This window comes from Balaenoptera borealis, assembly GCF_965194805.1.
Source record: "Balaenoptera borealis genome assembly, chromosome: 17".
Lineage (NCBI taxonomy): Eukaryota > Metazoa > Chordata > Mammalia > Artiodactyla > Balaenopteridae > Balaenoptera > Balaenoptera borealis.
The window spans coordinates 72,283,586-72,307,377 of record NC_138876.1 but is presented as its reverse complement, the minus strand read 5'-3'; positions in this window follow the sequence as shown (position 1 = coordinate 72,307,377).

The window sequence follows — 23,792 nt, the reverse complement described above, 5'->3', positions numbered from 1 at the left end:
GAAAGCCCACAGGTGATTCTCCAGATTCCTTTTCCTGCGCTGACAACTAGAGTGACCACTGGTTGCAATAGTGCAGCCACAGGATGGGGGAGCCTCTCTAAGCCTGGGGCCCCCAGCGATTGTCTGGAACAGTTTCCTGCTAACCCACGTGGGGCACGTAACAGGAGCCAGAAATAAATGTTCGTCCTTTTAAGCCACCGTAATTTTTGTTACCAGAGCATAATCTAGTCTACCCTGACTAACTAGAGAAGCCAGTGAAAGAAACTGAGAAGGAGCAGTGAGAAATGAGAAGATAGCAAGGAAAAGGGGATCATGTGATCATGGAAGTTAAAGGAGCAGTGAGGGATTTGTCACTAATTTAACAGGAAAAAGTCACTAGGATTTTGATCTCCATATGATAATCATTCCATCAACCCTTTCTTCTTAAATACAGCTTCACTCTGCTTCAATAATTTCCTTGGATAAAAAAGCACGTTTAAAAATACCTCATTGCAAAAGTATAAATTTGAAATGTGAAAAACAAATGCATATTGCAATCAGACCAAAATATTTACATGATGTACAACATTAAATAAGTAAACCATTAGAGTAGTCCTTTTGAATTGAGCAAATGGAATCCAAGAGAACAGCTGTTAATATTATCTTCCTCCATAAAGAGAAACCTTGATGACTCATTTAGAGCTTCATAAATTGTAGCCTTTTCCCTGCTTGGTATAAAAAGGGTTTTCCCATCCAGTCTGTTATTTGGTATACATGGCTAGACTTCATATGCAGCGTAAGATCCTATCTGCCCATTTTGTATCCTGGATCAGGAAACTCCCTGTCCACCCAAGCACCACGCACCTCATCCAAGAAAATTCACTAAAAATAAAGCTGGAAAAAATACACATATTTTAGTGGCAATCTAATTCCTCCTATTTATTTCTTCATAGACCCAATTCCAAGATAGCATGCTTTTTGAATATACATAATGCATTACAGAAGAATCACAAGAAAGTAATTCTTAAGAGATAAATCATCTCAAAACAATTTAAAGTTTTTGTGTATGCCTCTGAAATCGCATCCTTCTCCTTTTCTTTGCCTGAGATAATTGCTTCTTTCTATTGGCTTTACCTGCCTAAGCCCATTATCTTGGTGACAGTTCAGAACACCTGGCCTTATTCTCCAGAACTGTAAATATTTCATTGGACTGCTCAACTGAGCAGTCCTGGTTTGGACTTCCCAAGGAGTCTTAACTGAGAGAGCCCTTGTCCTATTCCCAGATCTGTAATATTTTTACCACCCAGACAAGCACCCTGTGAAGAGGAAGGGAAAGATTTGTCCACTGTCAGCCATTCTGCCCTCTACAGTATGGAGAATGTTCAAAGGGTAGCAATCAGTGATATTTCTGAGTGTCTTAATCACTTTGAAATTGTATAGGAAGAAAAGAAAAAAAAACAGTTGTGGCAGGTATACCATACCCTCTTTAATAAAGGCACTAATAATTCTCAATTATTAAGGGATCTATCATTCAGTTTAGAGCATGTAGGTGGGCACCATGAGAATATACAGTATTTTCAGGGGTCTAGACTTGGGAAACTCAATTCACTGCCACAAAACCATGAGCAACCTTTGCTACTTACTAGTTTTCTGCAGAAATGAATTTTCACCAATGAACAGAGAAGCTGAAGAATAATAAACGGAAGGTGAGATGTTAAAGGCCTCATGTCAAAGTTTCTATATATACATCTTTAAAAGTTCAAGTTCTTCATTTTAACTATGTGTAGCCAAGGCAAGAACAGGATTCTTTGAGAAGGCATTGACCAGATTAATGCAAACAGAATCATGCCATCCCTAATCTCCCATGTTTTCTTTGAAATGTATACAATAAACCAGATAAAATCAATCAAATCAACAGAATTTCTTATACTTTAATAACTGATACAACCACAGTGGGGAAAAATTGGCATCACCTAGTAAATCTGAACTTGCACATACAACCCAGTAATTCTACACCTAGGTATATACCCTACTATATGTCCTAAATATATACCCATAACTTTTTCACAATTAAGAGAGATATATAAGAATGTACATGGCAGCATTGTTTGTGAAAGCAAAAATTGAAACTACTAAAACCCACAAACAGGAAGTTGGATAATTCTGGAACATTCACACCTGGATTACAATACACATAAAAACGAATAAGCCATAGTTATACATGTCAACATGGATGAATCTCATGAACTTACCAAAAAGGGGGCAGGTAACAAAATAATACATAGAGCATAATTCCATTTTGCCAAACCCAGGCAAACTCAAACAACTGTTTAAGGTTACATACAATCACACAGAGTAAAACTATAAAGAAAAGCAAGAGAATAATTCACACAAAATTCACTATAAGGGCTACTTAGGGAGTGAGGAAAGAGGAGGATGCAGTTTTGGAGGGACATATGGTAGGCCTCAAAGGAACTGGTCATCTTCTATTTCTTAAGTTGGGTAGTGGGCAAATGGGGTATTAGTCCTTAATATACATATGTTACATATATCCTTTGTACACGACATAAAGTTCATACACAAATTATTAAATTTAGTGTGCATAAGAATTCCTGTTTAAAACATATATTAACAGGACCAGTTCTCGGGGAATGTGTTTCAGCAGGTCTGGGGAGTAAGGGGAGACCTCAGGTTCAGCTTTTTTAAACAAACATCCCAGACTCACCTGCAGGTGGTCCATGCAGGGCCGTGGACCACCTTATGAGAAATACTAGATTGTTCTTCCTGAGTTATCAAGGTTTATACCAGAGGTTTATGGGCTTTCTCAAATGAAATCTTATTTAAAAAAAAAAAAAGTTTGTAAAAAGAATCAAAACAAGGGGGTTTTGGTTAGTGTTGGGAAAGAGGCCCCAAGACTTGGTTTTTGGTTCTTCCTCTCCCCACTCTGATTGCAGCCTTGGAAGCAGCTCTAGAAGTCTGTAACTCTGGGACCAACAGCAGAAAAACGTCCAGTGTCAATCCCATTCAACATAATCAAAATAAAAAGAACCCATTATTTAGGCTTGACTATAAGACAAAGGCAAGCTGGGAAATAAACCTAGGGTATATTTTAACCAGAATCTGTAAAATGTGTTTACTAATATGACTTGATTATGCACACGATTAGCATATGTGAAAGCACCATGTCTAATACATAGTAGGTATGCAATACAGCTTAAGTGAATAGGTACCTGATTCATTCAGAACCTTCGATAAAATAGGATTTAAGGCAAGAGACATTATTCCGTGATTCTGAGTTTTGGGTGCAATTTACCACAGAGTAATAGCCACAATTTCTTCCACTGGAATGCTTCCAGGCAACAAAAGTAATGGATTTGTTAAGGTACCCATGGCAAACCCCAGCACCCTGAACACCTGCTGAAGGAAAGAATTTTCTAGTTACAAATGTACTTTGAACATGCTGTCTAGAGCAGATCTACCCTGCATGAAACATGTAGCCAAAGCGAGAAAGGAATGGAATGGAATATTCAATAGGGAAAAATAGGTGGGTGGTTACATATTGGTGTAAATGGAACATCACGTAGAGAAATGTGTTCTTTCTCTCTGAATTTACATTTTACACACAAATCATATAATTAATACTAGGCCATAAGCAAAACGTCATGAAGTGGTTTTGGGGGCAATTTGCTAAATTGTTGCCACATATAGAGTCCCTCTCCAACAAATACTGGTCAAGACTTACATGACCTGTAATGGCAAAACGAACACAGAAGTTAGTATTCTGGGTGAAAACCCCCTTCTCCTCATAAGCCCATTGGTTTCTGTTGATTCTCTTGGCGGTCACTCAAGAGAAGCTGGCATGGGCTGTTGCCTAGCAACAGTATGCAGTACACTTTTCTACCCGTCCGTGGAAATGCTGTCTCTGGACCTCGTGCCATTCAGCACCATGGTTTTGTAGATGATGACGATCTCTCAGGAACTCTTCTTCCCTCCCTCCAAATGAGTGCCTGAAGAAGGTTATTGTAATACTTACCCCTTCATCACAAACACTGCACTTGGCTTAACAATGACCAGGAAACAAGAAGGGACGTCCACTGGCAACCCCTAACTTCTCTGACCAACGAAAGAGGAACCAATAGGATCATACATCTTACTGAGAATGCAATATATTTTCTTTAAACTGTGACTGTTTCACACCACCCATAGTAATGTTTAATTAATGCTGCCTATTGCCAGACGTAGCACTAAGTGTTTAGGATATCGTATCTCAACAACACAAACATTGTTTCTCTCCTCATGGACCTTATTTGCCTATTCGTGAATCTTCCTAGAGGCTAAATGTTCACCCATAAAAATACATTCCAAACCCTGGTGTATTCCAGCTAAAATGGGAGGTCCTATTTTTTTAAAGCCAATAAATATTTTCAAGCCTAAATCAGATGACTAAAATCCGAGTTGGTCAAGGTCAGGTGAATCCAAGTTAGGAACTCCAGAAAATCAAGTCAGATGACCAGGAGTCTTGTGTGAAGTACCATGCCCCACAGAAATGGTATCAAGAATTTTTTGACACTCATAGTCATGTCACACAACTGAGACTCTTAAATCCAAAACAAAGGATAAAGGTTTTCAGAGAAGATGTCTCTGAAAGGCCAGAAACTACCTTACCAAGAGGTACGAGACAGATAAAGGACCAGTGTCCATCCTGTATCCTAGCATACAGGCCCAAGGACACCCAGAGAACGTACTGAGAGCTTCATTCAAACATCTTCTAACCTATTCAGAAATATGTTCTAGAATCCTCCACAGAGGTAGGACCAAGAGACCATGACAACTGTTTGAGAACCCAAAGGAACTTGGGATACTTGAGTGTTCTTTAAAGAGCCATATCACTTAGGAAGAAAATACGTCCAATTTGAGGAACAGCAAGACAAAGCTATCAGCAAATGTTTGGGAGTAGAAAATGATGACAATATTAAAGAAACACAATTATTGAGCAAAAGCCTGAGTTACTAAGATCTCTAGGAAAGGGACAGGGGACACTGGGGTAAGAAGAACAATATTAGGACCAAACACCTAGTGATTCTCCTAGAAGTGTATATAATCTAATTTTCATTAGAAATAAATGAACAGATCTTGAGAAAGTGGTATGTTCCTCAAGTTAATCTAAATGTGAACCAGCCACTATGCAAACTTGTCACAAGGTGAACCTAAATCCACAGAGCCCGCCTGCCCATGGAAGTCTGGAGGGCATCTTCAGGGCCCTCTGACTGTGCTGGACCAGAAATGAATGAGACATTTTGTAACATTTCAGGAAAGGAAGTGGGGGGGGGGGGGGGAGAGAGAGCAGAGGGAGAGGAGAATTTCACCAGAAGATTGAATTATGAAGATTTTTTGTAAGTGTTCTAGCCTGATTTTCACCTTATTTAATCCCAGATAAATGCTTTCTCTCCAAACTTTTTAATTAAAAAATAAAATAGGCAATACAAAGTTCTCTGAAAATTTTTTCCCCTTCAGAAACAAAACAGGCTAACAACGAAAAGTAACCCTATCATTATAGTTACATAATGAGCAACTTCTTAAAAAGAAGAAAAAGACAGAGATTGAAAGAAAGAGAGATCCCAAGGCAATTAAGTTTCATGTTCTTGGTTGACAGAAATTACTTTAGTGACAGCCGTACATGTACATAAATGCATTGGTTTTTTTTTTTTTTTTCCCCAAAGTATCTTTTTTGCCTTTATTTCCTCCAGAAGATGGTATAGAGGTGGAACTCAATTATTATTGCCTTTTCACTGACTGTCTGACAGCCCATCTGGGTAGGTGGTAACCATGGTGTGGGCTGCAGCTAAAGCCCCCTTTGTTTTTTTGTTTTTGTTTGTTTACATCTTTATTGGAGTGTAATCGCTTTACAATGTTGTGTTAGTGCCTGCTGCATAACAAAGTGAATCAGCTATACATATACATATATCCCCGTATCCCCTCCTTCTTGTGTCTCCCTCCCACCCTCCCTATCCCACCCCTCTAGGTCATCACAAAGCATCAAGCTGATCTCCCTGTGCTATGCGGCTGCTTCCCACTAGACATCCATTTTACATTTGGTAGTATGTGTATATGTTACTACTACTCTCTCCCTTCGTCCCAGCTTCCCCGTCCACCCCCGTGTCCTCAAGTCCGTTCTCTACGTCTGTGTCTTTATTACTGCCCTGCCACCCACAGTAATGCCACCCATAGTAAGTTCATCCGTACCGTTTTTTTAGATCCCATATGTGTGCATTAGCATATGGTATTTGTTTTTCTCTTTCTGACTTACTTCACTCTGTATGACAGACTCTAGGTCCATCCACCTCACTACAAATAACTCAATTTCGTTTCTTTTTATGGCTGAGCAATATTCCATTGTATGTATGTGCCTCATCTTTATCCATTCATCTGTCGATGGACACTTAGGTTGCTTCCATGACCTGGCTATTGTAAATAGAGCTACAATGAACACTGGGGTGCGTGTATCTTTTTGAATTATGGTTTTCTCAAGGTATATGCTCAGTAGTGGGATTGCTGGGTCGTATGGTAGTTCTATTTTTAGTTTTTTAAGGAACCTCCATGTTGTTCTCCACAGTGGCTGTATCAATTTACATTCCCACCAACAGAAATGCACTGCTTTTAACAGCAAAAACAACGTATAATAAATCCTAAATGGGCTCATTTCTCAATGGTACTGACTGCCTACATGACCCACATATACTTGGGTCATCCAAGCTTAAACCACTGTCTCCCGCCACAGAAATGTCGGAATCGCCATCCCCAACACACCTCACACATTTTGCCTTTTTCAAATTGCAAGATGGGTCAACAGAGATGTCCTCCTTTTTAGGCCCCTGTGCAAAGTTACCTCCCTCACCCGCTTCCTGATGGAGCAGCGATCAAAATGTTGGAGTGCCTGAAACCATAGCCTCTGCAAGGAGTCAGCCAAATAGCCTCTTCCCCGGGTAGGGGACAGCTGGGGGAACTCCTAGAGCCACGTTGGCCCTGAGCACTCCCTGCTAGCTGTGCTGAGTGATGGCGCTGAGCCCGCACGTGCCCTCCGTTCACTGAGGAATGACATGGATTCTCTAACAGAATCTTAATGGCTATGGTATTTTTTTAAAACAATTCCTCATTGATGTGACTTTACTGGTAAGGCATTTTCTGCCCACCCGCCCAGCCCAGCCCCCAGGAAGACCCATCCCCTGTGAGGCTGGGGTTGAGAAGAGGCTGTGACTCAGGACTCACCTCCAGAGAGAACAAGTGGAAGGAAATCTCACTCCTTCCAGCCCAGGAGGGTGGGGGAAGGAGAGAGAGATCGAGAAGGGAGGGTCAGAGTGCCCTGACTCACCCCGCCTCAAGGCCACCTCTGTTCCCCAGGTGAAAACCAAAAGCAGAGAGGATTTCCCTGTTTTCTGTTTAGGACTCTGAGAGGAGATGGTCCCACAGGGTGAACAGAATCTCAGGGAGGCCTGGTTTCCCTCCCATGGTTGTCCTCAGCTCCTGCATAGCCTTTGGAGGCAGCCAGAAGTCAGCAGATGGCACTGTCTGAGGAGCGCTGGGGGGATAGTGACGGGGAAGATGACCAGGCTGGGGACTAAAGGGAGTCAAGGCAAACCCCGGGGGGAGAGGGAGAGGGGCGGTGGGCCGAGTCAGCAGGAGGAGCCCCAGGCCCTCCCCGACCAGCAGGGAACAGACCATGAGTTCAGCGGCTGGTGCCAGAGGGTTGCACTGCAACAGAGGCCGGTACAGAGGCACATGCGTGCAGGCAGACACGCGTGCACGGGCGCACACACGCACCTTCTGATCTGATCCTGCCTAACTTTACAGCCGGTTCCCCACCCTCACTGCCACCAGAGGCTCATGGCACCCTGCACTGCTTGACCACTTATAGCTCCCCAGAGGTGACATTCTGGGCTGCACCCCCATGCCTTTGCCCTGCAGTTGTGTCTTAAGGAGCCTTTATCCTCATGTCCACTTGATAAACTCTACTCTAAAAGATCTAACCCAGGCCTCTCCATCTATGAAGGCTCACCAGCCTCTCAGGCAAAGCTGATCATTCACTTGCTTGCATCTTGTCTATTTCTCTGTGGTAGAACTCAGAGGGTATTTGTATTTGACTCTATTTCCCCACCAGACTGAAAACTACATCTTACACATCTCTGCATTTCCAGCTCTTAAGACAGTACCTGGCTAAGAAAAGGCTCTCACAGCTGTTTTTGAAGTGGATTTAGAGAAATTGGCAAAATAGAAACAGCTTAATCTTTCTGTTAGAAAGCCCCAAAAGTGTTTTTGTTAAGACATCCTTTAATGACTTCCCGGGTGGCGCAGTGGTTAAGAATCTGCCTGCCAATGCAGGGGACACGGGTTCGAGCCCTGGTCCGGGAAGATCCCACATGCCGTGGAGCAACTAAGCCCGTGCGCCACAACTACTGAGCCTGCACTCTAGAGCCCGCGAGCCACAACTACTGAGCCCATGAGCCACAACTACTGAGCCCACACACTGCAATTACTGAAGCCCATGCACCTAGAGCCTGTGCTCCTCGGCAAGAGAAGCCACCGCAATGAGAAGCCCGCGCACCGCAACGAAGAGAAGCCCACACACAGCAATGAAGACCCTACGCAGCCAAAAATTAATTAATTAATTAATTTAAAAGAAAAGAAAAAAAAAAAGATATCTTCTTTAAGCCAGGAACTGTACTGTGCACTTTTACATACACAATCTCATTTGATCCTCACCCCAACATAAAGAGTAAGCGTTATCATTGTCAGCGTACAAATGAGTAATCCAAGGCTCAGAAAGGATGAAAGGACCATCATCCAAAAACACGTAACTAGGAAGCAAAGGGCCAGGGTCAAAATCCACATCTTCTGATTAAAATGGGAGGTCTCTTTTCACATCAGAGGTGTCTACACTGCACTCTACTACCTGTAGAAAGGTTCATACACAGTAAGAATAACACTGCGTAAACCATGGTTTGTATTTCATCTTTAACATCTTTTCACATGATTATAATTTAATAGCACCAACTCACATTAGTCACTTAAAGTTTCTGTCCTAGTGGGCAGCAGACAGGGTGGGGAGGAGACTGGAAAGCCTGGTGTCAAAATCCCCCCACCCTCATGGGCAGCTGACACCTTATAATCGTTGCTGGGTCTCCATGTGACTATGGTCAAAAGAAGAAGAAACGTTACTGGAGTTAACTGTGAGGCAGCAGCTGAATGAAATAAGGACTGGAGGGTGACTCTAGCAAAACCAAGCGAAGGGTTTTAACGATGGACACATTTTTCAAAGAGACGAGCTTTTCCCAGGCCCTACTGGGTGTTTCTTTGAGTTATCATGGTGAGTCATGGGTTTGACAAAGCCTTCCCTCACAACTTTGAGGCACTAGGAGGTTGTCAGAAAACTCACACTTGTGGTGGAGATCTGTTTTTGAAGTCGTACAGAATTACCAATCAATGAGTTCTCGCATTATTGTTTTACAGCTGGGGGCATCTGGATGAGAACCACAAAAGGACCGGGGTTTGTACATCATGAATTCTAACATCCCGAGATGTTTCTGGTCTCACTGTCACCTACTCTGTTTGCCTTTGTTTCTGGAGACCTGATAGCTCTCACTAATAGGCTGATTAGCAAAATCTTTAATTCTTCTCAGGTAACTTTTAAAAATTATTATTACTGCAGATGCATCAAATCCTCTAAGCAAGGCTACAGAGGATTTGGGCTGTCTGTCTGTAATAAGCTCCTCTAGGCAAATACCCATGTGCCAAGCTGTGGGCAGACATGGAATTATAGAACAGATCACAAGTTCTGAAAACCATTTTATTGGTAGTAAACACACTCTCAGAAAGGAACGGCAATTGGTCAAGATATAATACTCAAAGGGTCAGCTTGGCACCTGGCAGGTAAAAATGCTCTAAAAATATTTCCCAAGTAAAAAACGCTGTCAATAAACCCTCTACCATGACATCAGTTGCAATATTCTTCAATTTTCTATCAAGTTCCTATATGATATAGAGAATAGAGAATAGATTTACCTTTTTATTCGGAATAATTTTTAAATTTGCCTAAAAATACAGAGTACAACAAATATCCATATTCCCACCACTCAAAATTAATCAATGTTAATAGTCTGTCACACAACATTTTTTGATAAAAGAAATAATAACTAACATTCATTGAGGGTTAACCATGTATAGTTAGTATTCCAGGTTCTTTACATACATTAATTTGATTAAATCTTACAAAAACCCTATGAGATAGGGTTGTTATTATCTCAGTTTTACAGAGAAGAAACTGAGGTATAGAATTTTAAGATCATGCCAAGTCACAGAGATTTAAGAGGCCACATTAGTTCGCTAGAGTTGCCATAACATAGTACCAAAGATTAGGTGGCTTAAACCACAGAAATTTATTATCTCATAATTCTGGAGGCTAGAAATCTGAAAGCAAAGTGTCTACCAAATTGGTTTCTACTGAAGCCTCTATCCTTGGCTTGTAGACAGCTGTTTGCTCCCTGTGTCCTCACATGGTCTTCCCTCTGTGTGTGCCTGTATCCTAATTTCCTCTTCTTATAAGGACACCAGCATACTGGATTAGGACAGACTCTAATGACCTCATTTTTAATTTAATTACCATTTTTTTAAAGGTCTTGTCTCCACATACAGACACATTCTGAGGTACGGGGAGTTAGGGCTTCATCATATGAATTTCGGGGGACACGAGCCAGTACATAACAGAGGCAGAGCTGGCATTCATTCCCAAGAAGCTGTGACCTTGTTGTCCACAACACAGCTGCCTCTGATAACACTGAAATCCCATCACACACTTTCTCACACCCAGTCTCCCCTTCCCAGCCCCTCTTCATACAGGCAGCACCATCACAAAATCCATGTTTCTTTTAGAAGTTGCCCTACATAACATGCATCCTTAATTTTACAATTTTACAAGTTAACATATCTCCACCCTCTCCCAAACAAGGTAAGAATCTTAAAATGTCTTAAATTCTCTCCAAATAGCATCCCATGTTCGCACCTTTCATGTAACTGAGGTCTAGTATCTTAACCATCATTTTAACCATTTTCCTCCCCAGATCAGTTAATAGTGCCACTGTCTATTAGCCACTATGTATCTGGGCTGACCAACATGTTTGGTTGATTTCTTTGGTCATGACTTCTTCTTGCATTTGAGCTCATTTTCCTCATTGCTGAAGTGTCTGCATGAGCATTTCTTTCAATGAGGGTCTGAAAATAGGAATGTGCTTCATCTGTGTATATCTGGAAATGTCTTCATCACTCTTACTTAGTACACTTTTAGGTTCAAGTTGTTTTCTCTCAGTGCTTAGGTACAGGATTCCAGTATTTTCTAGCATCTATTGTTCCTGGTAATTAACTCCTATAATTTTAATTGTCATTTGTTTCTAAGTTTGAGAGTAACCTGTCTTTTCTCCCTGGTGTCTTTAAATAAATGTTTTCCCTCTTTTTTCTTAAAGTTCTGCAGTTTAACTATTATGTGTCTAGAGATAGATTTGTTTCTATTTACCTTGCTTGGGACACATGTATTTTTCCCATTCTAGAAAACGCTCCATCATTACTTCTTCAGTACTCTCTTTTCTATTCTTTTTATTTTATTGTTCTATATCTCTAATAGAAAAAGTTGTCATTTCTCATTGTATCTTCTTATCTTCCACGTCTCTTAACTTATCTTCATTTTCTCCAACTCCTTATGTCTCAGTAGTGATTTCCAGGTCATTTCCTGCAACACTATTATCTGCTTTACTTCACTAGTCCTCTCCTCCTGTGTATCTAGACTATTGTTTAACCTACAGGGCATATATTTCCTTCCAAGGCATAAGTTCTTCCAAAAATTCTCACTTCCCAGCATCCTGTGATAAGCTAACGTTCATTTCAAACAGCTTTGTTCATAAAGCTCATGACGCTATAGTAAAATGTTTTCCCCAGATGCAACAACAACAGTAAAAAAAAAAAGTCCAAAACCTTACTGCAGTAGTCATTTTTAAAGCAGTTCATAGATTATCTATTATATGCATTGCGTTCACCAAGAATCTGCACTAAGAACGGCAGTACAGTAAAGCAATGCGTTTCCCAGAAATGGTAATGAAGTGCAGCCAAAATAGAGATAATTATTTTAATTAATGGTAATGATTTTAACGGTTGAACATTTTAACTAATTAATTATGATTGATTGCTTGTTACTAATCAAGGAATATGATTCAAAGTTGTAATTGAAAAACCAGGAGCAATGGGTTCTGCAGAGAGCATGTCACAACCCTACTGGGGTCAGGAGCGTAACTTCTGCCTTGAAAACTGCTTTCGGGAGCATTCCAGTCCTTTTTCTTTCATTTAGTCCTTAAGATAAACTGCTAGGGTGTTGATTTTAGTTCCATGTTTAGGATCCTTCATCAGAAATGGGAAACAAAATGTGAAAAGTGAATATATTTGAAGAAATACATATATTATTTTTACAGTTACAGATTTTAATACCATATTATTCGTCTAAATTTTATTCTTGTTAGGCTTCAAGTCTAAGCATTCTTTCTTCAGATAAAGACTCTAGATACAAGAAGCTACCCAACTGGTCTATTCAGACAATATGAATTTTTTTAATAGCATACTGCCTGAGAATTAGTTTACCAGTACTTTTATGTTTAGTACTTAGACATTGGATTGTTAAACCTTTTAAAATCTGACAAACTAAAGATATCACAGAGAGAACTCCTGAGAGCAGAGAATTAAACTTCTCTTCACTCTTTATTCTTCTAATGAGTTTATCGAATTGAGGCAAATCAATATCTCAACATAACCTGGGATTTATCTTGTGATTTACTAGTAATTCATTCTGCATTAGTAAGGGGTACCTTACTATGGTAAGGTGGTTATTTTCATCCTAAATAATCCCTTTACCATGAGGAAAAAGCCATGCTGTCTCACTTTTATTTGGTAGATAAGGAGAGCATTCTCACTCTACAGAAGGAATCGTAGGGTGAGAATCGGGCGTGGCCAGTTTGGAAAAGGGCAGAAGGTCAGTGTAGCCGTGGTGCAGAGTGTAAGGACAGCAGAGTGGCAAGAAATGAGGCTGGACGGATAAGTGAAAGCCAAATTGTAAAGTCTCTTGTTTGTCATACTAATTAAAGAGTCCTGTGGACCAGGAGGAAATACTGGAGCTCACTGGGAGGTGGAGGGGGGATGACATAATCAAATGTATTTTAAGGAAGGCCATACTAGTGCACCTGCTGGAAGATTGCTGGGGATGAGGAAAAGGTCAGGAAGGATGCTGTCCCTATAGTCCAGATGACAAACAATGAGAACTTAGACTAAAGCAATGACAGGGGGCATCTCTGGAATAAGAGTGCCTGGATTTGGTTAGCAATTTATGTATGTATGTATGTATGTACGTATGTATGTATGTAATTAACAATTAAATGCATGGTGACTATCGAGGAGGTTCAAGCTTGAGGGAAAGGATTGAGCTCAGTTTGGAACATGTTAAAATCGAGGTGCTGAGGACACTGGTTATTTCATGTTGTATCCACTTCTTTCTGACTATCCCACCCAAAAACTACACCTCAGCAACCTGTTGTCCGCAGCCATGGTCTCCAGATCACATGTCTACCTTTCAGACTAGACTTCATCCAAAGTCACAGGAGGTTCTACCACCAGGGGAAGTAAGTCTGGGAGCAGAGCCTGTGCCTTTGATTGGCATGGGAGCAAACACACAAACGTTGCCAACATCACACTATTTTTTCTACATCTCATGGTCTAATCACTGATTTTTCAACCACTCAATTCATACTGCCTCCTCTGACATTATTTTAATCATAGTCTTTAAAAGCATTGGCTATGGGTTACTTTTGAAAAATGTGTTCAGAAAGAGTGGCTGGTCTCCCTTCTTTTCTTGTAGTAAATTTCAATGCCTAATTACCTACAATTGACTCTGTCTCCCATTGCCCAGCCCATACTCATAAGGATCTAGTTCCAGATTACCAGACTCCTCCCCTTTTTTTCCTCCCTGCTGTGGCCCTGTTTTGATAAATGCACTGAGGCCCAAGAGACTCGACTGTAAATCCCTGTAATTCTTTCTGTCCATAGTCAGGATTAGACCCAGGGCCTCTGAGACCATGGAGACTGCAGTCAGGGGTCAAGTGACTTAGATGTGAAGAGATAAGAGCTATAGAATGTGGAAATCAGGCCATTCCCTGACAGGCTGGGATACTAGCAGCATTTGCAAACATTTCTCCTTTTCATAATCTTGTGCTAAAGCTCTGGAGGCATAGGAAATACCTTTATTCCTGTCAGATATCACCAAGGTTAAAGTGCACTGTTTGTATCTCAGCCAAGAAATTTGTTTCAAAATCAAGGGAGAAGTGGACACAGAGTTGAAGGAATAATGATATTCAGATCATCAGCTCTTTTTTATTGTCTTGCTGCAGACTGTCCACTCAGTAATTTACCCTTGGACATTTTTAGTCTCAGGTCAGACTTCCTTCTGCCATTTGGCATTCTCCCAGGCCCCATCCTTTTCCATCAGTCAGTGTAAACATTAGCCAAGCATAATTAGGAAGGTAAATCTGCTGGAGAAATGATCATGATTTCATTTAGAGTTAGCCAATGTTAAACAACGGATAGTCAGTTAATTTTCTTTTGCTGGAAATTTAAAAACAAATAACAGACTAATCATCTAGATACATCTAAACTGCATCTAAATTAACTGCTACAGCTTGTTTTTCTGATAATAATACTTCCAGCTATGTTCTCATTTCAGTACGAAGAAATGAGTCTTTGGGTAGGAAGAAAGAAGGGGCACAAAGACTGAAGGGAAAAGTAGAAAAGGACAGGAATAGAAACCACTGTATACCATAAGACTATCAGTTTAATTTAGGTGTTGCCGCTGCAAACAAGATTTACTACTTATATTGATTTGCAGAACTGACAGTCTGTTTTGCCAGAATGATCAACACTAGCAAGGAGCTTCCTACTGTTCAGCTGTGGATTTAGTCTGGAGTCACAGAAGAGGATAATATGCTTACGAGTAGCACCTCTCAGAGTGTGAAGTGCACCTCCTGGGCTGGCAATCTAACCCTGGTTCTGGCAGGGCCCCAAGCAAGGTGAAGGAAAGGGAGGGAGAGATGAATGAATAATATTTCCTCTTTTCCTTAGGATTTGCCAAAACTAGAACCTGGCATTGAATACTCAGAAATACTCCACAGATAGTTGCTTTCACGTGCTGGATTGAAATTGATATGGCTTAGTAAGTAGAAAAATGAGCACTGGGTGTTCTACCCATATGGCAAACGTAAGAGCCTGACAACACCTCCTTTTCTGCCCCATCACCAGCGTTTGCATGTTCCTAATGTTCTGCCTTCAGAAGAGATCTGGATCTGGGATTCCAATCATTGAGTTTTTAAAAGTTCTTACAGTGATGTCTTCAAGATCACGATGAAGGCAGAAGGTTCCCAGATGAAGCAAACAGCAGTATTCTCTTCTGTACCTATGTAGCTAGCCATATCCACGCACTACAATGAGTTAAGCATCTCACAGTAAATAACCTTGCTGAAATAAAAGCCTTAATTGTCTCAGCCTCAAATGAATTATAAATATAATCCATTCACCAATTACATATATGCACAGTGGAAGTTATTATGGTGCAGCAAATGTATATCTTATGTCCAAAGATGATGTTATTATTATATCCCGTGACAGAGTTTTCTCTTTGGATCATCTCTCCAGCAGTGGTAATGAGGTCACACATGGCTGCTGAAATGCTTTCATTTCTTATTGCTGGTGACAAATATCGCCATTTGTTACACAGTTAGCCAGAATCGGGGCCATTATAGCAAAATAGGTTAAAGTTTGTGGATCATTATTACTATCAAGGTTAATTTTTTTACTACCAACAAAATCTGCATAGCCTGTAGACTGAGGTTTTTAAAAATGTTGTATGCTACACTATAAAGCAAGGAAGCACATTATGTACATTATATCCTGTATGTAAATTAAATTGGTTAAGGTAAAATGTTATTTTCAGTAAATTAGTATTAAAATAAGAATGATTGTGAAGAAGAATTCCTTATATGTGGATGATAATTAAATAGAATTATAAAGAGAACCAATGAACTCTTCTCTGAGAAGTTTATAAGTTCTAATTTTGTTGCTTTAGACCAAAAACTAGTACAGAACTAGAAAACAAATATAGGTACAAACGTATATAATTAAGTTATAAAAACTAAATAAAATTAAATAAAGTTAGAATGAACTACTCGGCATTCATTTTGAAAAACAATTAACTACACAGCTATGTCACCATCTCTTTTGAACTCCAGGTTTCAAATAACTTTAGTTTTAGTTTTCTGAAGAACTCAGTACAAACAGTATCTACAGATTTTAAATATTGTGTCACTGTCAGTAACTGACCACTTCTAATATTAATCAAGAGTAAATACTAATTAAAATCTGCTTAGTAACTTACCCCATCGTTTTAGATAAACAGATAAGTGAAAGATGACAAAGGATTTCCCCTATCTTTCAAGCTCTAGATACAGGGTCCCTAGCTAAGGAGATAATATTTGACTAAGACAATATAATATTATGAAGACACAGATTAGGTAATCTCCTGAGGAGGTTTCTTCCAGCTCTGTGACTATATATTTGGGTAATAATCATTAGAAGAAAATGCACTGTCCTTTTAATTTGACATTATTATTCCCTTCTTTCCCCATTCTCAGGATATGTGCTTCGAAGCAGCCTGATGTGAAAGATGAAAGCAAGAAATTTTTAGTCAAAGAATATAGGGCCTTTGCTCTACCAGTTACGAAATCAGCTTCTTTAAAATTATAATGGAACTAAAAACAATACTTTTCCCTACATTCCTTACATGGTGACTTTCAAATGGCACAGGAATATGAGGGTAGTTTGTAAAATGTAAAGTCCTATATAAAGGTTAACGTTGCACATTATTTACTTGTTTTTTCTAATTTTCATAATGATAAACACTAAATCAGACCTAATTGAGCTTGATGAAATGCATTTTCTCAATAGATGGCCATAATTTAGGAATGCAATCTGACATTGAACGGGTTTGAAATTATGTAAAACTAAGGGACAAAAAAATACAGCATCTATAATCAAAACCTCACTGGGTGAGCTTATCATCAAACTGGACACATCAGAAGACAGGATTAATAGCTTAAAGACATAATAATAGAAAATATTCCAATTGAAGCACAGGTTAAAAAAAGATTAAAGGGTGAAAACATAATAAATATGTGAGAAACATGCTCAAAAGTTCTAAAGTGTGCAATTGGAGTCTCAAAACAAGAGAAGAGAAAGAAAGAAGCAGAAGCAATATTTGAAGAAATAATTGCTGAGAACATTCCAAGGACATCAAGAAGCCCAATGAACCTCAAGCAGGATAAATATAAATTAAACCACACAAGGTCACATCTTAGTCAAATCCTGAAAATCAAAGAGAAAAATCTTAAAAGCAGTCAGAGAAAATTCTCCAAATGAGCCTGCAAAGGAGCAACATTGACTGAATGCTGACTGACTTTTTTGTCAGAAACTATGAAATCCAAAGCAAAATGAAAAATCTTCAAAATACAGAAAGAAAAATCCATCAGGCTAGAACTTTACACCAAGTCAAAAATATCTTTTAAAAATTAAAATAAAATAAATATTTTTCATAAAAAATGAAAATATGCTATTAATCACAAGCAGATACGTCTTACAATAATAAACTAAGAAGAGTTATTTAAGGTAATAGAAGATAATTCCAGATAGAAATACAGAATGACAGGTAGAGATGGAGAACACCAGGAAGGGTTTTGTTGCATGAATATAAGATATTTGGAACTTCTTCAGTCATCTGGTAACTGTGAAAGATATATTCTTAATAAATGGATGATCAACTCAAAAGATAGAAAAGGTCCTTAAGGTACCAGTGAGCTACAGAACCAACCCTGGAACTGCCTACTATAGACTTCTTAAGTTAGGTAATAAATGTTCTAATTGTTTAAGAAAATACATATTTTTTAAAAGCTAGCAATTTTTGTTTCTAGCATTATGGCCTGTTAGATGCTCTGAGGATACTCCTGCAGCAGAATGAATACATTCTAGAGAGGACACAGTCTTTGCTGCATTGCTTTTCTTGAAGGAAGTATGTGGAGCCTCCAAGGACCACCCTCGTTCCTCCCAAAATAATCAACAGTCAGCTGGTAGGTTAGGGTTGCCCTGTGAGTGCATATTAACACCACCATTGAAGCCTAGTGTTCTGTATATGTCTGTTAGGTCCATTGATCTAAAGTATAGTTCACGTCCAGTGTTCCCTTACTGATTTTCCATGGATGATCCACTGTTGAAAGTGGGGTACTGAAATCCCCTGCTATTATTGTATTATTGTCTATTACTCCCTTCAGACCTGTTAGCATTTGTTTAATACATTTAGGTGTTCTGATATTGGTATGTATATATTTAAAATTGTTATATCCTCTTGCTGAATGGACACCTTTGTCATTATATAATGACCCTCTTTGTCTCTTGCTACCTTTCTTTAACTTAAAGTCTATTTTGTCTGATATAGGTATAGCTACCCATGCTCTCTTTTGGTTTCCATTTGCACGGAATCTTTTTTTCCATCCCTTCACTTTGAGCCTATGTATGTCCTTAAAGCTGAAGTGAATCTCTTACAGGCAACACATAGTTGGGTGCCTTTTTTTCATCCATTCAGCTATTCTATGCCTTTTGACTAGAGGATTAAATCCATTTATATTTAAAGTAATTATTGATGGGTAAGGATTTATTATTGCTACCTTGTTAATTGTTTTCTGGCTGTTTTATAGTTCCTTTGCTCCTCTCTTGTTGCCTTCTTTTGTGAATGATGCCTTTCCATAGTAGTATACTTGATTCCCTTCTCTTTGTCTTGTGTGTATCTACTATAAATTTTTGGTTTGTGGTTACCTTGAGGCTTCCTTGAAACATCTTATTGATATAACAGTCTATTTTAAGCTGACAACAACTGCAATTGCATACAAAAATCTAACCTTTTACTCCCCTGTATTTTATGTTTTTCATGTCACAATTTACATCTTTTTCTATTGTGTACTGTGTATTGTTAATATAATAATTAACAAACTATTATATGTAGCTATAGCTATTCTTAATACTTTTGTTCTTTAACCTTTATAGTAAAGTAGTTAACACTCCACCATACTATAGTATTAGAGTATTCTGAATCTGACTATATACTTACCTTTATCAGTGTGTTGTATATTTTCATGTTACTAATTAGCGTCCTTTCATTTCAGCTTGAAGAATTCCTTTCAGCATTTCTTTTACAGTAGGTCTAGTGGTGATGAATACCCTCAGCTTTTGTTTTGGGCAAAGTGTTTATCTTGCCTTCATTTCTGAAAGGCAATTTTGCTGGGTAAAGTATTCTGGATGGCAGTTTTTTCTTTCAGCACTTGAATATATCATCTCACTCTCTCCTAGATACAAGGTTTCTGACAAGAAATCCACTGAAAGCCTTACAGCGGTTCCCTTGTGTGACAGAAATTTTTTCTCTTTGTGCTTTTAAAATTCACGCTTTGATTTTAGACAATTTTATTGTTATGTGCCTCAGAGAAGTTTGTTTTGAATTGAAATTATGGAGTGACATATTAGCTTCATGAACTTGGATGTCCTAATCTTTCCCCAGGTTTGGGAAGTTCTCAGACATTATTTCTTTAAATAAGCTTTCTGCACCTTCTCCCGCTCTTCTTTTTCTAAAACTCCAATAATACATAGATTGTTTTTCTTAATGGTGTCTCATAAATCCCATAGGCTTCCTTCATTCCTTTTTCTTTTTCTTTTTGCTCCTTTGACTGGATAATTTCAAATGTCTGTCTTCAAGCTCCCCTACTTCTTTCTTCTGCTTGGTCTAGTCTGCTGTTGAAGCTCTCTACTGAAATCTTCAGTTCAGTCGTTATATTCTTCCGCTCCAAAATTTCTGTTTGGTTCTTTTTTTAATGTTTTCTATCTCTTTATTAAACATTTCATTTTGTTCTTGTATTGTTTTCCTGGTTTTGTTAAAGTGTTTATCTGTGTTCTCTTGTAACTCTCTGGGCGCCTTTAGAACAATTATTTTTAATTCTTTGCTAGGCAATTCATGTTTCTCCATTTCTTTGAAGTCAGTTATTGGAAGTTTACTGTGTTTCTTTGGTGGTATCATGTCTTTCTGATTCTTCATGATTCCTGTAGCCTTGCCTAGGTGTCTGCATATTTGAAGAAGAGTCACCTCTTCTAGACTTTATGGACAGACTTTGGTAAGGAAAGATGTTCAACTGTGGATGGAGGCATGCTGGAGCATGCTGTTACCCTAAGTCTAGTGATAAGGCCATGTGGCATCTCTGGGTCCAGGGGTGTGGGATGTTTCATCAGCTCAAGACACTGAGGCCCACAACGTCAACAACTGCATGGTCTTTAGCAAGTACTGTGGGGAGTTTCAATAGCTACAAGAGCTGTTAAAGTTTTCAGTGGTGCTTCCAGGTCCAGTGGATAGGGACCAGGGAAGGTAGTAGCAATGGTCAGAGTTATGATGTGCACACAGCTGCGGGAACCAGCAGCAGGTGCCTGTATAGTGGCAGGGGTGGCTGTAGACACACATGTAGTGGTGGGGGCCAGGGTCAGCAGCAAGGGCCAGAGCCAGCTGCAGGGGCCTTGGGTGCCAGTGTGCACTCCTACGGTGCAAGGTCTCACTTTGGGCATGCACCCAACACTGGAGGCCAGTGACACGAGCTGGGCCAGTGGGATGCTGACGCATACCTGGAGGGGCTAGCTCAGTGGTGCAGGCCAGTGATAGGAGCTAGGGTTGGATCTGGGCTCACCAGCTACAGGGCCCCTGGATGTTGGCATTCCTGTTCCTGAAGTTTCTCCCCTTGAGCATACGTGCAGCATTCGAGGTCACTGATGGGGGTCAGTTCAGGGGCATGTAGGTGCACAGCTGAAAGAAGTGCTAGCTGCAAGTGAGCCCAGTGGTATAAGCCAGTGACTACAGATGGGGCCAAAACTAAGCCAACTGTGGGGGCCTTGGTTGTTAGCATGTATTTCTGTGGCTGCAGGATCTCACCAAGGACACATACAGACAGCAGGCCATGGCAAGAGTCAGGCTGGCAGCATGCAGATGCACAGCTGGAGGGGCTTAACCTTAAGCACACACTCAGCAGGAGGGGTCACCATCTAGGTTAGCATCTTGCACTCATGCAGCCACAGACTCTTGGACTGGCTGCTGGTGTGAATCTCAGGCTCCAGTTGGGCATGGAGGAGAAAAATGAGTGGTGAGGAATCAGGCAGCTGGCATCAGTGAAGGTGAATACATGTAGGGCAAAGAACAGTGGAATCTGCAGGAGGTCCACTGCAGTTGTGCTGGCCACTGGGGTCCTCTGTAGAGCAGGTCACTGGAAACCACTTCCACTGTGTGGCTAATACTGGTAGCCCCTGCCCTTCTTCCTTGTTCCTAGCCACCTCTATACATCTCAGCTTTGCCAGTTTCTAGATGGGATGAAACCAAAGCAGGTCCTTCATACAGTGTCCCAAAAGTTGCAGGAGTAGAGAAGCTGGTTGCTCACCCCACTCTCCCTTTCCTAGCAAGAGGAAGTCTTCCTAGCTGAGAAAGTCTCTCTTGGTGCTGAGCAGTGCTGGCCTGGTTGATGGGATGACGCAAGCAAAATGCATCTGTTCTTCTTTCCCTTTTTGTGTGGTTATTCTCAGGTGTTTTGTTCCATTGTGTTGCAGAAGTTTCTTAAGTAGACACCTGAGCTCTCCCAGAGCTGTTTTTGCTTGTGGATAGCTGTCTAACTGTTGATCTTGGATGGGGGACAGAGGCTGGGGTCTCCTATTTTGCCATCTTGGTAACATCACTCCAAATATTTCCTAATATAGTCACTGTTGATAAGGAGTTCTTTGGGAAAGCTTACATTACTAAATGGTTGTTCATAACATTCTCAAGAGCAGCACTGTCCAATGGAATTTTGCACAAAGATGGAAGTTTTATTTACCTACGCTGTCCAATATGACATCCATTAGCCATATATGTTTATTGAGCACTTGAACAGTGGTTAGTGCAATTGAGACACTGACTTTTTAATTTTATTTATTTATTTTTTGGCCACACCACACGGCTTGCTGGATCTCAGTTCCCCGACCAGGGACTGAACCCAGGCCGCGGCAGTGAAAGCCCGGAATCCTAACCACTAGGCCACCAGGGGACTCCTGAATTTTATTTAATTTTAATACATTTATATTTAAGTAGCCACAAGTGGCTAGTGGCTACCATATTGGTCAGTGAAGCTCTAGAGCTGTGCTACTCGAAGTGTGGTCTCAAATCCCAGAAGTACCAGCATCATCTGGGAGCCTCTTAGAAATGCATAATCTCGGACTTCACACCTACAGAATTCAAATCTACATTCTAATATGCCCCTATGGTAATTCATGCATACATTATAGTTGATAAGCCCTGTTTTGGAGAATCTGACCCTTAAATAAGGCTACATTAATTGGTTGGAGTTTTGTTTTGTTTTAGTGTTTTCTCATTCTGAAAAAATGAAGCAAATGACTCTAAGTCTGAATCCAAGGAGTGTGGGACCTTAAACATACAATGTCTTTGTGTCTTAGTTTCCATATATCTCATATACAAATCTCAGTTCCACAGCAACCTATGTCACAAGATTATGCATGGGAATTCTTTCAGTATCATGCAATTATAAAGTATAATTCACAATAGGAAATAATCATAATTTGATCTGTATAATGTTACCTCTAGAAGGGCCCATGCAAATAACATTTCATAACTAAGAAAAGCCAGTCCTTCAAAAGTCATTTTCCCTGATTTCATCTTTCTGGGCATTTTTTTAGTCTCATGCCTCTGTTCCTTCAAATGTCTGTTTAGCATATATATCAACATATGGGCCATAGCATACAGACCAACAACTTGCTGTCTCCAGGTGGGTAGTAATTGGCTATGCAGGGCCGTGGATTGGTGACATTGTGTGTGTGTCTTCAACTCATCCTTCAAGATGCTGCTCATCTTCCGTCCCTGACCCTGAGCAAAGTAAAAGAATCACCACCTCCTCTGAAGCCCCATTGTAAACTGTGTCTGCTTCCATAATGGCATGTATCACACAGTGTTGTAAATGTTTCTTTACTTATGTTTCCCCATCACTAAACTATGAGCAACTTGAAGAAAGGGAAACTACATATAATTTGTCTTTGTAACCTCCATGACCAGTACAGTATTGGTGTATAGTTGGAGTTCAGTGAATATACAAGGAAATAAAATGAATGGATGTTTTTCTGAAGTCAGATGGCCTTGGTCAGAGCTGAAATTGATTGTCTGATCCCATCCAGGTCAACGCTCTTTCTTCTGTACCCTGTAGCATGTTTTAGCACAGATAGCAATCTTGGAACATTTGGGGCAACAACCATGAGAAAAAGAATGCCATCTTCTGAAGTAACACAGATCGTAAGAGAAGCAGAGTAGTGCCACTTAAATTCATTCAGTTTATCAGAGGCTCCCTTAGAGATTGTGTATCACTTGTATACCTGGTGAAATCGAGCAATGAAAATCCAAAAACGTGATTAAGAAAAGAACAAAAGCAGGACATTTGTATTTAGAAACACCAATTTATACCTATTAGGCTTTGTGAAAAGATGTCAGGCAGTTCTAGGTAGTCACCGTCAAGAGGAAAGTATGAATTTCATCTGCTATTCAGAACTCTTAACATGCATTACATCGATTGTACTTCTTA